Raw genomic sequence first — 24,328 nt, forward strand, 5'->3', positions numbered from 1 at the left:
TAGTATGGGCCCTTTGGATCTTGTTTGGTAATGGTAATCTGCCAGAACGTTCTAACAAACTAACTGGTTCGAAATCTCTGGAAATCAACAAACTTGTTAGTGTTAGAGTTTAACACATATTGCAATTTCACGTTGGGGGATGCAATGTTCCTAGGCAGTTTAACCATTTCTAACATGTCTTTGCTTCGACCGCATGCGTCATTCCGGCTTACTTTGTTTGTGCCTCGTTTAAGTGTTTCTGAAACTTTCTTTATCTCTCTTTTTATTTCTTTCTTTTCCTTTCTTTTATTCACTTTGCCTTTCTCTTTTTCTTTTTAGTGGTGGTCGAATCTTATGTGGATTGGCTACGTATCATGTCCCCATATGAATCAGACCGCGCGTAGTTCTGCCACAAGTGCGGAAAATAAAGACACCATTTTTGGATTTTTCAACCTTTACTAGCAAAACGTTTTATTACAAGGCAAAACATTTTTTGAGAGGAAATTGGCAGACTTAATACAGACTACAGACTTTACGCCAAAAAGGGAAATACAAACTCCGACGGACAACAGACTCCGAAGACAAGGAAAATACAGACTCAAACTACGAATGTTTTAGAGTTTTGAATTTTGGCGCCCGGGGGGCGTCATTCGGCCTCGCCGCGGGTTTAGGTGTAAGGTTCCTTTCCAGCTGTTCCAATTCATACATGATCTGCTTCACAAATATCATCACCGCCGAGAAAAAGGTGGTGCGACTCATGTTTTCACACTCCCGACATTTCCTGGTAATAGTATGAGCAATAGTCAGGATCTTGTTCCTGGTTCGGTCTTTCTCTAGGAGTAGGCATTTTGTCTGATCCCCTCTAGCCTTCAAAACCCGAGAATCATGCAGATGTTGTTTCCGCAACTGCTGTATTTCATCTTCCATCAAAGCCATCAGATTATAGCAGTGTTTACTCTCGGTTTCAAAAGCCTTGGCTTGTTTAGCCGCCTTGCTCTCTAGGGTGGTCACCTTCCTTTTTAGACTGACAATGGTCTTTTCATAATCTTTCCTCGCCTGTTGTAAGTACTGTGTGCGCTCTTTCGTTCTTTTTTCCCATTGTGCCTAGAGTTGTGCTATGGTATCCTCAGATTTATTCAAATCATCCCGGCACTCACCGATTTCCCTTTTCAATCCTTTTATTAACCGCTCATCTGACTGACTCCTTTGTTGTTTGTCAGCATCTCTCCTCATTTGTCGGATTTGGGCTTTCAGCGCCTCATTTTCTTGGGCCAATTTGCTCTTTTCTCCCCGATCGGCATCAACATGCAGACTATTTTCAAATTCCAGGTCTCTAATCTGTTGCCTCAGCTTGCCTATTTCTGCCATGTAACTTTCTTCTTTAGCCAACCAATCCCACTGTTCTTGCGACGCCTGGATGAACTCCTGGAGATGGGGCCTTTTGGACGGTCTCCCAAACTCGATTTCTTTCCTAAACCAGGCAAGGTATCCCGGCGAAACTTCACCCTTGGACCGATCACGTACACATGTATTGGCTGTTAAGTATTGACACTTGCTCCAAATTTGTCGGACTGCTGCTTTAGGAAACTGTCCGTTGGGCCCGATCTCGACTACTTGGCCACTAAGATCTTCATCTTTCGGAACTATTTGGCATCTCCCCAACTGTCTCAAGACTCGATACGGGGCATAGGGCTGAATACTCCGGAGTCCCATCAAAAGGAAATGGGGTCCAGTGGCTGGCATATATATGATTTCATCCACAGGCAACCATCCAAATGTCCATTCTATTTGGCCCGCAGTGACAGAACGGAGGCGTGCTATCCATTCTATGACCCCTTCTGGTAAGCTAATTCCATCAATCCTCGTAGAAAATTCCTCTATGCATGTTTTCTCTGCTGACCCATAACTCATAAATTGAGGATGACGACATAGGTGTTCCATCATCCACATCTGCAACAACACATTGCACCCATAAAAAAGTTTCACCCCGGCTTTGCAGGCTGTGAGAGCGCGGAAGATTTCAGCTACTATCATGGGTGTGAGGGTGTTGTTGGCCTGAGTGAGTAAAGTACTGACAACCCCAGATACTCGTATGTCAATGTTCCCGTCTTTTCTAGGAAACACCAGGAGTCCCAGAAAGGCTACCATGAATGCAAAACACCTATGTTCTTCCCACTTAAGGCGGTTTCCTTTGCTACAGATTTTGTTTTCCGGCTTGTTGAACCCCCTATGTGGCCATATCTATTGTATATAAACCGCAGAGTACAAAAACCAGCTTCCAAGTCTGGATTGTGGACCCCCCTACTTATTTTCAAAGAGTCTAGTAACCTGTGTACGGTTACGGCCCTTGGAGCGATCAGGTACTGGTGTCTCAGAGGAACCTTGGGACCCCCGATGTATCCGGCTATTTCTTCCAATGTTGGGGTAAGTTCAAAATCCGAGAAGTGAAATACGTTGTGAGCCGGGTCCCAGAATGCGACCAAGGCCCTTATGACATCCCCCCTAGGATTGATCTTCAGCAACCCAGTGAGGCCTCCCAGGTATAGATTGACTGTGTCGCGCCCTGATTCGCCCAAGTCATCCCACCACATGTGCAGCTCCAAAGGGATCTTGTTCACAATTGTTACGTGTAAATTCGGACTTGTGCTCATTCTGCACATTTATTAGGGTGGTTAAGCAAAAATCACGATTCAATCGACTCAAAGATAACATGGACACTTTTCTCTTCTTTTTTTCATTTAATATAAAACCCGGTTTTGCCAATACGGCCTTTCAGCACCTCGGGGTCGAAGATTTTAAGGCTGTGTCGGTTAACCGGTGAAAACCTAAAAAATGACCTCAGGCGACTGTTCTTGCAAAAATAGCCTTCCGGCGCCCTTTTAGGGACATTCGGCTATTTCTAGCAAAAATGGCGTCGCCCTAATTATTTTCAAACAAAATTTTAGTTCTTTTGCCTATTTTCGCAAAAAGTGAAGTTGGACCCGATGGGGGTTGCCTACGTATCTCACACCCTATGGGAATCAAACTGGCGTAGTTCGGGCCGATAAAACAAAATTCTTTTGAAAACAAGACTTTTTTCATTGGCAAATAATTTTTTTTTTCTAAAAAATTCGGTAGAGTTTCGGCATTATTTGGACATTGGTTTTTTCAAACAGGCGATTAACTCTCTTTAATACTTGTACCTCTATCTCTCTTTCCTCAAAATATTCAAAACCCGGTCAGCATGCAAGTCCGAAGCAAACAAATACACAAGTAGCCAGTAAGATGCATCAGGATGGTCCTTTGTCATTTTGGCACACCTGTCCTAGACAGACCCAACCCCTGTGTTGAGCCTCCAAATCAAATGAAGGTGATGCAAACAAACGTTCCTACTAGGGATCTGGTGTGAAGTTGAGTTATTCTAGGTTTATAACCTGGGTGTTTATTCTAGACTGTGTACCCGAGCGGACAACTCGAATCGAGGAGGGGGCTACGTACCGGGAACCAAAAGGCCATCCGGCTTAGTAACTTGTCCGGCCTCTTTCTTATTTCAGGGTATGACACTAACAGAATAGGGAGTCTCAACCAGTAAGCACATCCCCGGAGACTAGAAGAGAAGGGTTTCGGCACAGTTTATATACAATTCAGATTATATCAAAGCGGTAAAAGCATTATTTAGCACGTTAGGTCCAAACATGTAACAAAATTAGATAAAGCCAAATATGACAATTTATCTAGGCTCGAATTCTGAACCCTGAACCAAAGATTCTGGGTTCGTGTCCCCAGTAGAGTCGTCAGAGCTGTCACACCTCCTTTTTCACTCGCGCCCCCGTAAAGAGCGCAAAGGGAGTTTTTCCAATTAAAGGACAATCGAAACGGGATTTTATTTAAATATTCAGAGTCACCACTTAGGAGATTTATGGTGTCCCAAGTCACCGGTTGAATCCCGAATCGAGGAAAAGATTGACTCTGAATTACAGTCCGCGAACCAGAAATCCGAGTAAGGAATTCTGTTAACCCGGGAGAAGGTGTTAGGCATTCCCGAGTTTCGTGGTTCTAGCACGGTCACTCAATTGTCATATTCGGCTTGTTTATCTGATTTTAATACATTTTTGAACCTACGTACCAATTTTACCCTTGAACCGCTTTTATCATTTATTATTTAAAGAATTGCAATGTCTTGAGAATGCGTCTCGAATTGCACCACATAAATGTACCCGCCACTTTCGATACATTCCAACTTCGTTGAGATTTGGATTTGGGTCACATAAATGTGCACCCGAGTTTAGGAAGATAATATTATTAAATACGCGCCTAAAGATACTACGCGTTGTTATTTTGAGGAAAAAAAAGCCGTAAAGTTCGCTATGCGGCCTGTCTCGAAATCTAAGCATTTGGAATAACTATCCATTGAGGGCCCCGCAATTTGTAATTTATTCGGCGAGGCACGCCTCACTTATTTTTTTTAAAAAGGGTTAATCAGCCACCTTTATTATTTATTATTTTTAAAGAGATTGCAACGTCGTGAAAACACATCTCGAACCACGTCACATCAATGCACCCGTGGTTATTGACACGTTTCGACTCCGTTGAGATTTGGATTTGGATCACATAAATGTGCACCCGAGTTTAAGAAAGTAAATTATTAAGAGCATGTCTAAAATGACTAGCGCGTTGTTATCTTTGGGGAGGTCCGTGAAATTCACTAAGCGGCCCATCCCGAATTCTAAATATTTCATTTTAACCATTTATTAAGGGCCCTGCCATTTATATATTTTTGTTTGGCGAGGCTCGTCTCATTTACTATTTAAAGGGCAAACCTAAAAGCGACTATGATTTGCTATTTTTATTTTTTGTCTCTAATAAAGAAAAGGTCCTAATTAATTGATGTATTTGAAAGGACCAAATTCTCATGGCTCAATCTTGGTTCAATTACAACATAAGAGGTAACAAATAAAACATTTTTTAGCAATTCGTTCTAAACAACACGGATTATACTCTATAAAGGCAACTGGGCAGTTATAGGATTAGGCCCGGGTCAATGAAAGCCAGACTACTTAGCAAAACTTGTTTCAAAATGCTTCGAATACACTTCACTGATTAGTAATAGACGGGACAGTATCCAACTTTATTCAAACTTATGAACTACTAACTGATGGTCTCCTGTTCCTATTCAAATTATACTTAGGCTAATTTATTGCTACAAAAACTTAAAGAGCTCAACGAATTAATTAACCAATTGACATTTACGTTGAGATTTCAAGCCCAAAGATATAGTATTGTGCGACACATGACTTTTGAATTCAATTCATCGGTAATAAAATAAGCTAACGTACTACACTACTAACACGTTCATTGGGCCTGGATTTTAGTATTGACAGGGCCTACGCTTGTTTCAAACCTAATTTTCAGTTTCAATAAGTAGTCAACACGCGGATTCAAGCTACCTTACACTAATAGCCCCAACTAAACCAAACCAAATGGCTAAGACACAGGGCATGCATCTAATTCGTTTAACAGTTCTCAGCTAAAAAATAGTCCAATAGTTTGCATCAGTCCCGTTACACATTCAACAGACATTTATATGATATTAGTGAGTGAAGTATTTTAATGTACAAATCAATAGAAAAGATAAATCAAACTTAAGCTTCAAATCTTCATGTATATTCATGCTTCATGTTTTTCAGCGTACAAATTGGCAAGGTTACAGCCGTGTACCTGGAATCTGAATTGAAATAGAGAAGGGACTGGTCAGCAACAACAATACAACAACAGTTACAACAACAATACCATGTCAGTCCAGTTCTAAATCAGAAACACAACCAAACCAATGCACGAACAGATTTATAAGACCCCACAACAACAATCAGCACCCAAATCAACTCAACCGAACTTGAATTAAGCCAAGATTCTACTACAAAAACTGATCTTTTAAATTCTCAGAAATTGACTTTAAGCTTTCGAAATTTGTTCCAAAACTGACTGCCTTTCAAAAGAACTCTCAAAAACTCTCTGAACTCCTTAGAATATTGTTCAAAGACTGACCTCAAGATGCTCTCAAACAGTGCTCCCAGAGACTTTTTTTTTTCTCTTCTCAGGTCTGCCCCCAAAAGAAAAGCCAGACCAGACTCAAAAAGAATCTCCTTTAATTCTGTCCAGACCCCTATTTATACCCAAACCTCAGCCCCTTTCCAGCTCTAAGGAGCACTTAGCTAATTAAGAAAGTATTTTCTGCCCACTACTACATGTTTTGTTTTAATTCACTTGTTCCCCACTAGAGTATGTTTCTTCCCATTATCCCTTGTCCTTCCCTTTATTTAATTGTTCAAACATGTATGGGCAACATATTTTAATCAATACCCTTTTAAGCCTTTCATACCATTATGTTTTGTTCCCCATTAACACTAAATAATTGCATTAGTTTAATGGTATTTTAGTACCCTACTGTCAGCCCATTCATCTTAAGCCATTTTCAAACTTTTTAAACCCCAAAATACCCTCCTAAAGTCCCTGAAATTACTGTCCTACCCAATCCCTTTCACTCTGCATTGAACCTTTCAACTCTAACCTATTCAAACCTACCAACTAACTAAGCTGAATCCAACAAAATACAATAGCTATAACCAATTCAAATCAGTTAGTAATTCAGGATATCAAATCAAATGGCACCAAAATGAAGACTAAGGGTTAGGGCAGCACATATTGAACTAACTATATTAGGGAACCAATCATATTTAGCTCAGCAACAGATGAACTGAAATCAACTAGACGAGCATATGCCTTAATCAGATTGGAATACAAAAGAAGAAACAGCCAGAAGAGCCTTAAGGGGATTGACAAATTCAGGATAACAAATGACCAATAAATTCATTTCAATGAGCTGAATATACCAATAGGCTCAGTTCTAAGTTCAAATATACCAACGAGCTCATTTTAACACAAAATTTAGAACACAAATGAAGCAAGAGGGGAAACAGACAGGAATGAGCTATGAAATCAAAACCAAAATTAAACTACTATCGTGTTAAACTAACACTCAAACCTACCGGACTAATCGAAGAAACTTATTCGATTGATTAAACAGTTATAACATATAATCAACAACAGAAAATTTGGACCAAGAAAAAGGTCCGAAGAGAGGAGGAGGAAAATCATTGACAAAGCCAGGCTACAATGAAACTTTAAACAGATAAACAACAAACAAAAAAATGAAAAAAAAGAAATGGAAAGGAAATACCTCAAAATCTATAGATCGAACTCCAATCAGTTTGACCTTCGACTTGAACCTTTTGAGGTAAAAACAAACTTTAATCGATTGTTCTCGACTGAGAACACTCGACTAAAGTTGATTAAAACCCCAATTTATTTTTCCCCTCGGATCGACTCTAGGTTTGGTCCTTCTAGGGTTTTTCAATCAATTTAAACTTCGACCAGTTCTAGCAAGACTCGAGCCAAAGTAAGGGTGGTTTGGGAACGAGGGAGGTCAGGTGGAGCTGGGGTGTGAACTTGGGACTGGTTGGGTAGGTTTAGGATTTTGCTCGAATCTTCGATTGAAGATTCGAGACAGGCCGGGATAATTCGAGGTTAAAGGGGTAGGGATCTGTGTTGAGGGTGGTTAGGTGCTCTAGGGGTGTTAGTTTCCTGGTCATCGGCGTTGTTGTCGCCGGGTTTACGGCGAAGGGATTTGGTGGCGGCTAGGGTTTGGGGGGGTCATCTCTGAGAGAGACGATAAACATGGGGGGTCTGGTTTGGGGGGGTTGGGTAGAGATTAAAGTTATATAGGGAGGGGGTGGTTTAATCTTGGCCGTTGGATCAAGCACGATCGACGGTCCAGATTAGGTTAGGGGTCAAACGGGGTCGTTTTGGTTAAGTACTGAGGCGGGTTTGGCTCGGGGTAAACGGGTCGGGTTCGGTTCTTGAATATGGGTATTGATCTGTGACCGTAGGATGTGGCTTGGTTGAATGGTTGAGATTTTTTGCCATTGAAACAATGTAGTTTGGTTCCTATACTACGTCGTTTCACCATCCTGTGAGAGGAGCTTCCTGGACCGGGTTTGGGACACGCCATTGGGCCAGGGATTTGAGCCCAATCCGATTTTCCTTCCTATTTCTTTTGTTCTTTTCATTCATTTTTGATTTCTAAACTGTTTTCTAAAATTATAAACCAAGTTAACTTACTAAAAATACTAATTATCTTTTAATAACATTTATCACATACAATTAAATGCCAATTAACAATAAAATCACACAATTCAACATTAAATGCTAAAAATGCAAAGTACATTATTTTTTATGATTTTCATTTTCATAAATCAAATCACTGGTTAATTAATCCTAAATTGTAAATGCAAATGCAACACATATATTTTTGTATTTTTCAGTAATAAAAATAGAATAAACATGCACAGACAAATACAAATAAATCACAAGCGACACACAACTATTTTATTTTGAATTTTTATGGGAGTAGTTCTTGTAGGGCAAAAATCACATGTTCACAGTGAACGCGAGGCTTTGACCGCGTTCGCGAAGAAGGATTTCAGACCTGGGCAAAAGGTTTAAAAGGTCGTCTTGTCCGCGAATGTGGGATTTATTTCTTCCATTGTTTGTCGTTTTTGGAGCTATTTGAAGGAGATTGAAGAGGGATTCAAGGGGAATCATGTTGGAGGTAATAATTTTGGACTTAAAACTCGATTCTAATGTGAAATCTACCTAATAAATCATAGAATCTAACCCTAAAATTGAGGAATTAGGGCTTTGGATTAAGAGACTTTAGAATGAGAATTTGAGGGGTCATTTGGACTCCAATTTTAGTGTTATTGGTATGTATGGACTCGTGGGAGGATAAGGATTCTATTTATGTAATTTCTATCGAGTTTTGAGACGTGGTCCAGGGGGTCGGGTTTGGCCAATTTCGGGATTTTTGGTATAATTTGATTATTTTCGTTTGGGCTTCATTCCCTTAGCATATTTTGACGCCGTGATTTTGATTTTGGATAGATTCGACGCGAGTGGAGGCCGATTCGAGGGGCAAAGGCGTCACAGAGTGGTATTTTAATCGGTTTGAGGTAAGTAACCATTGTAAATCTGGAACTGAGGGTACAAATCCTGGTATTTAACTTATTTTGATAAATGCGATGACGCACATGCTAGGTACCGAGCGTGTGGGCGTGCACCGGTAGGGATTGTGACTTGGTCCGTCCCATAGCAACTATTAAGCCGCATGTTTGATTTGGAATCTTATATTATTTCGTACTTTAGTCATTTATACTGTATTATGGGATGTATGCCATGTTTGGGGCCTTGTGCCGACCTGTTGAGACTCTTAGGGGAATTTTTACTATTTTTCCTCACTTTACTTATTGAAAGCATATCCTCAGTCATGTTTTACCTGTTAAATGTTTAAAACAAGTTTTATCACTCTACTTCTAAATGTGAGGATTGTTCGGACTGAGTTCCCTAATTTCTACTGTTGTGCCCGAGAGGTTGTGAGGTTAATGACTAAGAGAGGTTGAGAACATAATGGTGAGGATATTATATATGTGTGAGTTATGGATCGGGTTGCACGCCGCAGCGATACTTATATAGATCGGGCTGCATGCCGCAGTGATACTTATATGGATCGGGTTGCATGCCACATCAATATATATATATATTAGATCGGGTTGCGCGCCGCAGCGATATGACGCTTGGGCTGTAGGAGCCCCTCCAAAGTCTGTACACCCCCAGTAAGCGTAATCGACTATACATTATGGATCGGACTGCATGCCGTAGCGGTTATTATGAGATATTAAGGAGCCTGAGTGCTGAGAGTGAGTACTGAGTGATGATAGTGAGTCACGAGTGACTGAGAGGCTGCCCGAGAGGCCATATTCTGAGTGATACCTTGCCCGAGGGGCCCAGTTATGATATTTGTACTAATTTCACTCTTCTTTTAAAAACAATCCTCTGTTGAAAAAATTGCTAAGTATATGATTTCAAGTGTTTAAACTGAAATTGATGATTTTACGATGAAACTGGTTTTAAACTGTGAAGTAGACCTGTTATCCTGTTGTTTATTCAGTTATATGATTTTTAACTACTCGTCACTTCTTTCAGACCTTATTTACTTTATTTACTTACTGAGTTGGCATACTCATATTACTCCCTGCACCTTATGTGCAGATCCAGATGCCCGATGGCAGAGTGAGGGTCCACAGCTAATTCAGAGGTTGCCGGAGATTTCAAGGTAGCTGCATGGCATCCACAACCTTGTTTTCTTCTTCTTATCTTGTTCATTTCCGCATTTTCTAGACTTATATTGTATCAGATAGTCAGTTATGTAGTAGAGGCTCTAGACTTGTGATGCCAAATATTTGGGGCTGTGTAGTTCATGTTTATTTGACTTCCGCATATATATTTTGTTGCTTTAAACACTTGTTATGAAAATTTGATATTTAAACCCGTGTTAGAAAAATGATTTTATAAGAGGAATTTGTTGTAGTTAATGGTTGGGTTGGCTTCCCTAGTAATGTGATAGGCGCATTCACGACCGGGTATTTGGGGTTGACAAAGATGGGCAGTCCAGCTATATATGAACTCTCTTGCTTGATTCTGATTGGCCCATGTCATTTTAGTTACTTGGCGACGTATGGTTGGTTTTTGCTTTTTGACTTGGATTGCCACATCATTTAACACGTGGCGTCATCTTTTTGGCTTGCAGTTAGACTAGATATGCCATGTCACGTGACACACGGTATGAGTCAGGGCCTTAAGATGAAATGGACATTCTGCTTGAAAATAATAAAATGGACTAATTTAACTTGTAAAGCCCAAATTAATTATTTAACCCAATTGAATTTAATCCAAATTTTATATGGATTAGACCCAATAAATTTTATATATCTACAGATGCCCCCTACTTCAAGGCTTGTCGGGGTGTAGGCTTACTGAAACGAACGACGAGACTTGAAGTACCAGTGAACGTTGATATTTTTATTTCAGCACTTGTGGTGACTTCTACCAGTCAAATTTGAACTTTTATCCAGTTGCACATTTATGTGAAGTGCTACATACAAACTCCAAGCAAAAATTAACCTTCCAATACTTTGGTTGTAGAACACGTGTGTGTAATGTAATTTGGTTTGGAAGTAGCAATTGCAAACTATAGTAATGGAAAATTCTTGCAAATTGTTACAAAATTTTCCATGTTTGTCCCACGTTAGGCCTCTTTCCTTTTTCACCAAAAGCAAACAAGGAAAAATATTTCTCGACCTTGTAGGGCAAGGCAACATTTTTCCTTCTAGGATTCTAACTCTTTGTTTTGTTCACTTATAACTCAGACTTTGTTAGATTCCTATAAAAAGAGGACCAAGCCAACTAGTTTTTCATCACAATTGAATATCAAGCTCCTCTATCTAACTGGGTCGAAGCACCAAAACTGATACTAGAGCTTCTTACATCTCCAATTGCTTTCACGAACGGCTTGCACTTGCCATTTCTTTCATTCCTTTTTTTCTTCTTATCTCCTTAATTTTTTTGTTGAATCATGACTTGCTCTCTCTCCCTTTTTTTCTTATGAAGCAGATCCTTCAATTTAAACAGGTAGAAAAGACAACTAGAAGCAACCAAGCGTGCGCCATGCAATAATTTGGGGGATGAAGTTGTGCTTCCTTATTGCTTCTTTATTCAGAATTAATCCATATTGAAGGACTCCACCAGCATGAGAAGCCAAATTTGCAAACTTTGAGCAATGAAGATCGCTGTTCAAGACCAATTGTTTTCCCCAAGTTAAAGCTTTGTGCTATGGGCACCGATACCTGCCATGCTGAACTAGACTGTTGTGCTACTTTCGATGTCTTTTTATGTCAAACTAAAGTGCCATGCTGCTGAATCGTCGTGTTATTGGTATCGTATCCACAAAAACTTCGTGTTGTTGGCATCAAGGATTTCCAAAATATTTTTCTTTTGCAGGCTTTTGCGAGAGTACCAGCGGTCTTTGATATCCCTAAGGAGATGCAAGAGATGCCTATATGATTTCCAACGAAACACTTGTCTCTGTTGCGGTCTGACGAGATAAGCGCATGAAGTGTCTTGTCAACCTCAATGGCAAAATCCCTACTCTTGGAGGCTTGGTGAGACCATATTTCTTCATTGGCGAGTAGAACATATACCACATCGTATCATTTCAGGCTAGCAAGAAAGACAACTAGAGTAGGCCTTTCCAACTTCGGCAAGCAAGCACCTAGCGTGTCTCTGCTACTTTGACCTTATGGAATTTCATGATTTCATTGGAAAAAAATTGTATCTCAACCTAGGAGTGTCCAAAATGCAATCCCCTTGGTTCTATAGAATCAAAACATGCAGCACAACGCCATATCCAAAATTTAAGGCCAAATTCAATCAGGACAAGTAGGAATGAACTTTTGAAAGCGATGCACAAGGCTGTCATTTCGAATTCACAACACTGCATGCTGTCATCTGAAAGTATATATCAAACTAGGAACGTCCAAATCGCGATCCGTCTGCGTCATTGGAAATAAGACTCAGATATAATAAAATCCTCAGGATATTATTGAAAATTGAACATTCATATCTAGAGCTACAAGTGTCGGAATTGCGAGCCACCTGTATTATTGGAAAAAAACTACAATTTCTACAATAATTGAAGATATCATTGATGAACTCCTTTCGGATTGCCCACAACAGTAGTTTGAAATTGCTCCTAATGTTTGTTGCACTTGTTTTTCAGACTTGTGCACTCTTGCCGAAAAGTTCCTACCCTGAGCTACAAGGGTCTAGATCATAAATGAGTTATATCATTGAAAATTGAACATTCAGATCTTTGCCATCCAAATTTCAGGTTAAAACACTCTCTAGGTAGACCGATACGATTTTTCAAGATTGCTCCATACGTCTGCCCATCTAACTTTTCAACTCTATGCACATTGTCAAAAAACTTTGAGCTAGGAGTGTCAGAAGTGCAATCCGTCTGTGCCGTTGGAAAGAAAACTCATAGAGCTGCAACACATAAAAATTTCATTGTGGAACTACTATCAGGCTAGAAACAAAAAAATATTGAAAGTCGAACTGACCATAGGGAACTTTCAGGTTTACGTTCTTTTGGCCAGAAAAACTGTATCTTGAACTAGGAGCATCGAAATCACCAACAGTTTAATCCTATGATATTTGAACATCAAGAACTATAACCTTGTTGAAGATAAAGCTCCATTCATTCTTAACTAGCCTAACAAATATTTTTGAAGTTGTTTCTACAGCATTGTAATGGATTCGCTATCATCACGAATCTATCTCCTTGTTTATTTCTTTTGCAGACTTGCGAAGGAGCTCAAAAGGTCTCAGTATTAGACTATGAAGGTACACAAGATTTAGATATTGTGATGTTTCGAGCAACTAGCAACGAGAAAAACCTCCCCTACAAAAGATAAACTTGTTGTAGAGAGACTATCACGTGGAAGTACTCATTTCCCAAAAGTCGTGTATACTCGAAGTTTTGATATACATAAAGCTTACCCAAGGTGATCGCTAATGATGGAACTCTTCAGAGCGAGGTACATGCTCATGTATGGAAACATCAAACAAAAGAAGTTGGCCATTGCACCCACAACTCAACAACAAGACACATAGTTAAGGGATTATGGAAGCTGTTAAATGTCATGGGCACGCCATCAAGGATGATCCATCATATGGAGAAGCCACGAACAATTTGACGACCATGCTTATCTTTCGATCCTATACATGACTTTAGATTCCTTGTATAGGATGATGTCTCGTTCAGCTTTTAACATTGATGTATATAACTCTTTCTATATTGAAGCAATGAAATATCTTTTATGCTTTGACAACAAATTGTCTTCTTTTCCTCAGTTACATATGCCTTTACATTAAAAAATTAATATGATGATCTCATGATGCCAAACCCTTTTTTTTAAAACTCAATGGACTAAACTTAGAATGAAACTCTAACCTGCCTACGTACCTCGGTGAAGAGGATCGAGTCATAACGTAGTTTAGAGGGATGCGTTTTTTTTTGATTTTTTTTTGTCTTGACTTTTGCCTAGGCTGCATCTTTCGAGGTTTTCAACCTAGCAGGCTCTTTGTTTGGGCCATACACAATTTAGACTCATGCGGGCCAGGAGTGTATCAACATGCAGTTTAAGCTCATGCATCAAGGGGCGTCATGACTTGCAGTTTAGGTTCGTACGTCGAGGAGTGTAGGTGACTTTCATGGGAAGTATTGGTTCAGAAAGTTTTTGTTGATCGGACCAACTCTGAGACCATCCTTATTGACAATTTTGTATGCGCCACTTGAATAGGCTTCCTTCACAACATATGGCCCATCCCATTTTAAGGTAAATTTGTTGTTATGTGTTTGTTGATGATTATGAGTCGTCGAACAGCTAGGACAAAGTCTCCTACTTGGTGTGATCGTGGTTTCACTTTCTTGTTGAAGGCTTTAGCTAGTCGAGCTTGATAGCACTCCAATTTTTGTGGCACGCTCAATCTTTTCTCAGTCAATGCCTTTAACTTTGCTAGGCGAAGTTGAGCAATCTCTTCGGATGTGAGTCCTTCCTGGATTGCGATCCACAATGATAGAATTTGTTGCTCCAACGGAAGGATTACTTCTATACCATGCACCAAGGAGTAAGGAGTTACTTGTGTAGCAGTCCTGAAGGTTGTCTGGTATGCCCACAAAGCATCACCAATTTTCTCATTTCATTCTCTCTTGTTCTTTGCAATAATTTTCTTCAAAAGGTTACCAAGTGTCTTGTTAAAAGCTTCAGCAAGGCCACTGGCAGATGCATTATACATTGAAGAGTTATGTTGCTTAAAACCAAATTTCTCGCACGTTACACCCCAAGTTTTCATACGTGAGAGTATGTCGTAAGTCATTGATATAAGCTCGGAAATGAGATTATATTTGGAAGCAAATAAAGTAAGTTAATCATGTTACCTTGGAGGTTACAAATATTTAAAATCATGAATAACGAGTACCAAGAGGGTTGGAAATCTTAGAAGCTAAACCAATTGAAGAAAATAAGTTTCGTCAAAAGTCGACAAGTTTGGAATGTTATAACATGTACTTTGGGGTGAGACTAGGGTTCTTAATATGATAAGGAGGTTATTCTATGAGTTATTTTAGTCGTATGATATTCATTTTCTACATTTTTAAGGCAAGCAAGTTGCGGAACAAGAGTTGGCAAAGGTCATCACAAGTTATATTCATAAATTTGCTGAAATTTAGGTCAAATGTATCTGAGATTTTCTCCAAATATACTTGGAATCATTGGGTTTTCTACCTACCAAATTGAAGGTCTATGAGTCTAATTTCTAACTTATTAAACCGTTCGTCAATACGATATCGGAGTAGACAGATATTCGCATTTTCGCGAGACCGCGCAAGCAGCTCCCAATGGGACCCACTTAGGCGGTGGTTGACCTGCTTCAATTTATAAACGATTTGGACGCCTATTTTTGCTCATTTTTCAACTAAAATTCGTCTCTAAACTTCTCCTAACCCTCCTAAACATATACCACAAGGGTTTGAAGTGATTCCAAAGTGATTACACCATATTTCAAGATCAAAACTTAGTTCTAGTGAAGAACAACACCTCTTTGAGGTTGTGTTGTCATTGAGGATTGTTGTGGGCTGTATTTGGATGAAATTCTAAGTTGTTGCTGCTTTGTAAGGTGAGTATAACAGCCTACTAATTTTTCTTAAGCTTGCTTGTATGTTGGTTAAGTTGTTAGGATGATAAACTACAAGATAATACTTGGATTAGCTTAAGTCACTTCTATGGTGTTGTATTGCTATTAAGGGTTGTTGTAAAATTAATATAACTTGGATTTTGACTTGAAGTAACTGTAGGAGGTATTTATATTGTGTTATTGCTTGTGCCTAAGGTTATCTTGATATTGATTAAGTTAAATGGATGGGCTAGACATGAACTAGTGAATAAAGTTGCTAGTTGGGGATAGTTGAAGTTGTGGATTATTTTCGTTGGTATAAGGATGTAATCATTGATTAATGACTTCATTATCAAGTTAATGATACTTTTATGTTGAAGTAAGAAGTCTATAAGGATTGATAAGGGGTATACGGATTCCAATCGGAGCTTTCCGCTCGTCGTAATGTAGTTGTGACTTGTTGTGGTTATATGGTGTCTTGATGTTGTTAATTATGTATTGATGGATTTCTCTGGTCATTGTTGTTGGTATATGGTATTGGAGGAGGCCCTTGTTACAAGGGAGATGCTGCCAAAATTTACGTAAACGAGCTACTAGCTTAAGTTATAGACTTAGCCTTTGCTCAGCACTGATTTTGAATCTCCTTATACTATGATAGATTGAGTTGACTTGTTTGAAGAGTTGCTTGGAAGTGATTAAGGACTCAACGGGTTTAAGGTATGTTAAGGCACTTTCTTCTTTCTTTTGGCATGATCTAAAGTGAAATGAATACGCTACTTCATAACGGATCTACTCCTAGCAACTAAGGTTGTCCATGTTGTTCTTTCCTTATAAAATTATTCTAAGCAAGTGTGTATGATCCTTGAATCCTACTAAGGTTCATATTGAGGGTATGGATGTCCATAGTGCTCTTAAGTCACTCCAAAAGGTTTAGAAGGTGATTCCATGAGTCTAGCATGCATTATATATAGTATCTATTTTACTCTACCGAGTCGCTCTATAGTCGGCTGGGTACGACACCTATTGTGCAACCACTGATTAGTTGGTTTTACCGAGCTCCACGTGGCCGGGTACGATTCTACCGAACCTTATGATAGTCGGGTACGCTTTTACCGAGCCCTCTTTGAGGTCGGGTACGATATGATGATGATGATGCCCACAGAGGCGAATGTTTTAAAAAGTTTATGTATATATATGTTTTATGCATTTCATATCAGTAACCCACAGAGGCACTCAGATGTTACAGGTTGTATCTCCTCTATCTCTCTCTTTACATTACTGTTCTTGTTTATGCTTTCCTGCCTAACATACTCGGTACTTTATTCGTACTGACGTCCCTTTTGCCTGGGGACGCTGCATTTCATGCCCGCAGGTCCCGATTGATAGGTTGACAGTCCTCCTAGTAGGCTATCAGCTCAGCGAAGGTGTTGGTGCACTCCACTTGCTCCGGAGTTGCCTATTTGGTCAGTATGCTTTGGATATGTATTGATTGGTATGGCGGGGCCCTGTCCCGACCTTTATGATTTTATGTACTCTTAGAGGCTTGTAGACAGATGTTAGGTGTATGGATACTTGTATGGCCTTGTCGGCCTATGTTTCGAGTTTACTAATGGTCATGTCGGCCTTATAGGCCCGTATATCACATATATAAGTTTGTATATCATATTGGGTCTTCATATGTTGAGTATTCCCTTATGTTTTATTCTTGTTATCTCATGATGGGTTTTCTGGCTCATTTACTCATGATAATATGATAAGAAAGATATGTTACATTGGTACTCGGTTGAGTAAGGCACCGGGTGCCCGTCGCGGCCCTTCGGTTTGGGTCGTGACAGAAGTGGTATCAGAGCAGTTCTGTCCTAGGGAGTCTACAAGCCGTGTCTAGTAGAGTCTTGTTTATGGGTGTGTTGTGCACCACACTTATAAGCAGGAGGCTACAGGGCATTTAGGTCTGTCACTCTTTCTTCTTACTCTAGATCGTGCAGTAGAGCTCAGTTGTAAGAATTCAAACTCCTAAATTCGACTTTAGTCGTAATACAACGATACCTACATCCACAAAGACAGTTGGTAAGAGATTGCATGTGGATGTGGAAGAGTTGAGTCAGAGGAACTCGATTTCACATCATGCTTATGATGAGTAAATATGAGGTCTTCAACAGATCATGTGTGTACTAAGATGTGTATGCTTCTTAATAAGGAGCCTTAAGGCACGGATATCTATTCACGAATATGGTGAAAATCTATGAGGAATTCAGAAGCTAGATACAAGTTTTAACAAGTAAAAGAAGTAAGGTGAAGAGGGGTACGAGGCACCCAGATAATGAAGATTATCAATATTTTCAAATCAGGCAGAGAAATATAAGCATTTTGGTACCTTCATCAATGACAGAGGTAAGTACAATTGGCCACACCCATCTCAGTTATGTTCTATGGGAGCTAACATATATTATTTAAGAGAAAGATGGGATATCAGGATCCAGTTGGAGTTAGAGTAACCCAAAAATTGTGGATAGGTTGTTATCATTAACTAACGTTTCCGAAAGATGGTGCAAATGTGGTAATAGATCTCCTTCTAAGACACCCAGATGGTGAACTCTAGAGTAGTACAATCAGATACGAATACTGGAATATTCAAAAATTTCAGAAGATAGGCAGTGGGATCCTAGAAGGGACAAATATTTACCTTAGTATGACTCTAGCCCCGAGTAAAAAAAAGAATGTTAGGCATTCCCAAGAGCCAGTGAGATGAAGCTAGGGGAGCTTATAGGGAAAGAACTTTTTGTTGAAGTTTTCAGAATAAAGTTATAGACAAAAAAAATATTATCCGGAGAATAAAAAGAAAAAAAATGAAGCATCATGAGTAAGATGTGATATATGGGTGATAACAGTAAATCAAAATATGACACGATGATAGAGTCTATAGTCAAGTGAAGGAAAATACAAGAGGTGACAAGCCTTAAGGCAATAAAAGAGTATAAGCCATAAAGTCATATTCTTATTTCGAGAAATGAGTTGGTGACTTCAACGTGATTACCAGGAGGAAAGGTTAGACCCCAGAGTAATAAAAATCAGTATGGGCTGGTGAACAAGATAAAACCGAACATGAATTAGGGACCGGAGGATTTGATAATGGTCGACATCGTGAGAATTTCAAAGATCGTGCTCCAACAATAATAGAATAGACAACAGACGAATAACCTTTAAAGGTTATTTAGGAAGTCGCTTACCTAAAGCAAGCACTCTCAGCAGAGTTAATCTTAAGGGACTAAGTGTGCCAGTTACCGTAAGTGTCACCTTCGTACATAAGAAATTTAGTTATCCCTGGTACAGAAGGTTACCATAAGGTGATTAAGGTTCATTGATAATATGAAAAAACGCTAAAGATGAAGAGGTAAAACAACTATAGGTAGATCGTCGTAGTACTAAATCTTAGTACTCCCCTGAAGGGGGGAATATGGTGTGATATGATATTAAGTCGGAGTTAAGCGGTTCAGTTAACTATGGAATGGTAAAGGAAGAATGTGGTAAAAAGGAGAAAGGGATGATGTTGCATTTATTCAGTTCCTGCAGATATATTGCGACTCCAGAACATTATACAAGCACGACACCGGGGAGAGGCAGTAAAAGTTTCCGGCCAGGATGTTATTGATAAATAAGTGTGAATGGACACTTGATACATTAGGAGCTAGTGGCGAGAGATAAGTTAAGAAAAAGGATATATATATATATATATATATATATATATATATATATATATATATATGAGAATGGACCAACGAGTAATTAGTAGTTGATTCAGGAAGAGCCCAGTTATGGCTAGACAAGAGGTCACGGATAAATCAATAGATCATGCAAGATAAATGTAGTGAACTGCAGCATAGTGAATTCAGTCTCGCAGATACGAGATCGCAATCATTTGAAAAAATTTCAGATAGGAGTTGAGGCAATTAAAGGTACCATTTTTAAGGTTTATAAAAATAAGAGAGAGTGACACTAAGGAGACAATAAAAATTTGAGCTTAGAAGTAACCCTACGAGCACAAAGGCATAAATTTATGTAACTAAGGATTATTATGGGCGAGTAAGAATAACGAAAATCACCTTCGGGTGTACGATATATCAAGCTCGCAACTTTACAAGAGCCAAAAGGTCTCCCTAAGTACTACAATGAAAGACTAGCTGAGGAAATAAGGAAGAAGGTTTCCACCTAAACATAGTGAGCTAGAGAGTAAATGATCCTGTACCAACAGTTTCACTACAATATTGTATACACTCCATAAGAAAGTGGCACCTATCATGGCTAATGAATGGTAAAAAAAAGCCATCAAAGGTGATGTTTGAGATCATATGAGGTACAGGAAATTATAGTATTCGTGGGCAAAAAGACAAGCCAAGTATTCATGCAACAAGTGATAGAACGACCAGCAAAAGTAATTGCTTACATTTAAGGACAACTGAGAAGGCACGAAAGGAAATTTATGGTGCTAGCAAGTTAAAGGAAGGTTGCGAGTAGTATAAATAGATCGGTGTAGGTCCTAAGGTAAAGTATTGTAGAGCAACAAGGTTTTAGGTAGATAGGAGTAAGGATATGAAAAGGTGAGTGAGAAGGTGACGAGAATATGTATGTCCTCGGGATTAAACCCATCAAAACAAGGGAGCTGATGATTTCCATATGTAATAAAAAGCTCGGTACAGCCTGAATGAACACAGAGGAGTCTGAGACTAGGTGCATTTAGAAGAGATGGAATGCTGCCCTGGCAGTAGAATAAGGGTCTAATTGTGATAGATAAGAGGATGATACTTAGGCCTTTGATTGAGTAACGATTTAACGAGAAAGGGATTTCATTAATTGCACGGGATTAGAATACCCCCATAAGATGAATCGCGTTGGGATGCAATGAAATACGGTTATTGAAGTATAGTATTATCCCTAGGTGGATCAGGAAAATCACTTCATATGTTCCCCGATAAGATGTGAGCCCTAGTGACAGTGTATTACGTAAGAGGTTGCAAGTTATCAGTGATAGATTATAGATCAACATTAAGGTGAATAAACAATAGATGGGTACAAGTTCCAAAGTTCGAGATGAGATTTGTTTGTTATTCTTAGATGAATAATAATGAGGAAGCACTAAAGGACTTAGATTTATATATATAGGATAAGCAGCGAGAGAGTAACCTGGAGTTGGGTAGCAAACCTCGGTAATAATAAATTGAAATAAGTTTTATGGTATAGTATAACCTACTTAGATGTAGTAAATCCATAAGGATAGATATACAAGGATATGAAACAAGAGATAGAAATAGTCTTAAGTTCGATATAGTACCAAGCGAAAGACATCAGTACACCTATATATGCCTAGAGGGACAGCTTGTCATAATTATGTATATGTTCATAAAGTGAGGCATAGAGATTGGCTAAAAGATGGAGGAAAAAGAGAAGACGAGTCTCTAGGCGCTCATACAAGGACACAGTCGTACATACTGCATGACATAAGGTATCAAATGTTACGATGTTGGAAGAATTCAAACCACATGTCATAGTGTGACAAAGAGGCCTAAAAGGGGGGAATGCCCAAGCGTTTGGATTTATTCACAAAACAGTTGCTTAGATGGAAAGATGAGCATTAAAGTATTCATAAGATCCATAGTTTATGAAACTGATAAGCGCATCAGTCAACATTCGAGGACGAATGTTCCAAAGGGGGGAATGATGTTACACCCCAAGTTTTCATACGTGAGAGTACGTCGTAAGTCATTGATGTAAGCTCGGAAATGAGATTATATTTGGAAGCAAATAAAGTAAGTTAATCATGTTACCTTGGAGGTTACAAATATTTAAGATCATGAATAACGAGTACCAAGAGGGTTGGAAATCTTAGAAGCTAAACCAATTGAAGAAAATAAGTTTCGTCAAAAGTCGACAAGTTTGGAATGTTATAACATGTACTTTAGGGTGAGACTAGGGTTCTTAACATGATAAGGAGGTTATTCTATGAGTTATTTTAGTCGTATGATATTCATTTTCTATATTTTGAAGGCAAGCAAGTTGTGGAACAAGAGTTGGCAAAGGTCATATCAAGTTACATTCATAAATTTGCTGAAATTTAGGTCAAATGTATCTGAGAATTTCTCCAAATATACTTGGAATCATGGGGTGTTCTACCTACAAAATTGAAGGTCTACGAGTCTACTTTCTAACGCATTAAACCATTTGTCAATACGACATCAGAGTAGAGATATATCCGCGTGTTCGCGAGACCGCGCAAGCAGCTCCCAATGGGACCCACTTAGGCGGTGGTTGACCTACTTCAATTTATAAACGATTTGGACGCCTATTTTTGCTCATTTTTCAACTAAAATTCGTCTCCAAACTTCTCCTAACCCTCCTAAACATATACCACAAGGGTTTGAAGTGATTCCAAAGTGATTACACCATATTTCAACATCAAAACTTAGTTCTAGTGAAGAACAACACCTCTTTGAGGTTGTGTTGTCATTGAGGATTGTTGTGGGCTGTATTTGGATGAAATTCCAAGTTTTTGCTGCTGTCTAAGGTGAGTATAACAGCCTACTAATTGTGCTTAATCTTGCTTGTATGTTGGTTAAGTTGTTAGGATGATAAACTACAAGATAATACTTGGATTAGCTTAAGTCACTTCTATGGTGTTGTATTGCTATTAAGGGTTGTTGTAAAATGAATATAACTTGGATTTTGACTTGAAGTTACTGTAGGAGGTATGTATATTGTGTTATTGCTTGTTCCTAAGGTTATCTTGATACTGATTAAGTTAAATGGATGGGCTAGACATGAACTAGTGAATAAAGTTGCTAGTTGGGGATAGTTGAAGTTGTGGATTATTTTCGTTGGTATAAGGATGGAATCATTGATTAATGACTTCATTATCAAGTTAATGATACTTTTATGTTGAAGTAAGAAGTCTATAAGGATTGATAAGGGGTATACGGATTCCAATCGGAGCTTGCCGCTCGTCGTAATGTAGTTGTGACTTGTTGTTGTTATATGGTGTCTTGATATTGATAATTATGTATTGATGGATTGCTCTGGTCATTGTTGTTTGTATATGGTATTGGAGGAGGCCCTTGTTACAAGGGAGATGCTGCCAAAATTTACGTAAACGAGCTACTAGCTTAAGTTATAGACTTAGCCTTTGCTCAGCACTGATTTTGAATCTCCTTATACTATGATAGATTGAGTTGACTTGTTTGAAGAGTTGCTTGGAAGTGATTAAGGACTCAACGGGTTTAAGGTATGTTAAGGCACTTTCTTCTTTCTTTTGGCATGATCTAAAATGAAATGAACATAAACGATACGCTATTTCATAATGACTCTACTCCTAGCAACTAAGGTTGTCCATGTTGTTCTTTCCTTATAAAATTATTCTAAGCAAGTGTGTATGATCCTTGAATCCTATTAAGGTTCATATTGAGGGTATGGATGTCCATAGTGCTCTTAAGTCACTCCAAAAGGTTTAGAAGGTGATTCCATGAGTCTAGCATGCATTATATATAGTATCTATTTTACTCTACCGAGCCGCTCTATAGTCGGCTGGGTACGGCACCTATTGTGCAACCACTGATCAGTTGGGTTTACCGAGCTCCACGTGGCCGGGTAAAATTCTACCGAATCTTATGATGGTCGGGTACGCTTTTACCGAGTCCTCTTTGAGGCCAGGTACGATATGATTATGATGATGCCCACAGAGGCGAATGTTTTAAAAAGTTTATGTATATATATATATATTATGCATTTTATATCAGTAACCCCCAGAGGCACTCAGATGTTACAGGTTGTATCTCCTCTATCTCTCTCTTTACATTACTGTTCTTATTTATGCTTTCCTGCCTAACATACTCGGTACTTTATTCGTATTGATGTCCCTTTTGACTGGGGAAGCTGCGTTTCATGCCCGCAGGTCCCGATTGATAGCTTGACAGTCCTTTTAGTAGGCTATCAGCTCAGCGATGGTGTTGGTGCAGTCCACTTGCTCCGGAGTTGCCTATTTGGTCAGTATGCTTTGGATATGTATTGATTGGTATGGCGGGGCCCTGTCCCGAGCTTTATGATTTTATGTACTCTTAGAGGCTTGTAGATAGATGTCAGGTGTATGGATACTTGTATGGCCTTGTCGGCTTATGTGTCGAGTTTACTAATGGTCATGTCGGCCTTATAGGCCCGTATGTCACATATATAAGTTTGTATATCATATTGGGTCTTCATATGGTGAGTATTCCCTTATGTTTTATTCTTGTTATCTCATGACGGGTTTTCTGGCTCATTTACTCATGATAATATGATAAGAAATATATGTTACGTTGGTACTCGGTTGAGTAAATCATCGGGTGCCCGTTGCGGCCCTTCGGTTTGGGTCGTGACACCGCATAGACTCCTCAGGAGCTTGTTGTTAAATGGCATTCCATTATCAGTGGTTATATATCTTGGTATGCCGTACCTAAAAATTATGTTCAACTTGATAAAATCGACAACATTTTCCTTTTTTACTTCCTTGTGTGGAACAGTTTCATCCGATCTAGAGAAGTAGTTTGTGGTAGCCAATATGTACATCTGTCCCTTTGATGACTTTGGAAGCGGTCCAACAACGTGAAGTCCCCATGCATCAAAAGTCCATGAAGCTACAGTTGGATGAAGAGGCTCCGGAGGT

The sequence above is a fragment of the Nicotiana sylvestris genome, chromosome 3, assembly GCF_000393655.2.
Source record: "Nicotiana sylvestris chromosome 3, ASM39365v2, whole genome shotgun sequence".
Lineage (NCBI taxonomy): Eukaryota > Viridiplantae > Streptophyta > Magnoliopsida > Solanales > Solanaceae > Nicotiana > Nicotiana sylvestris.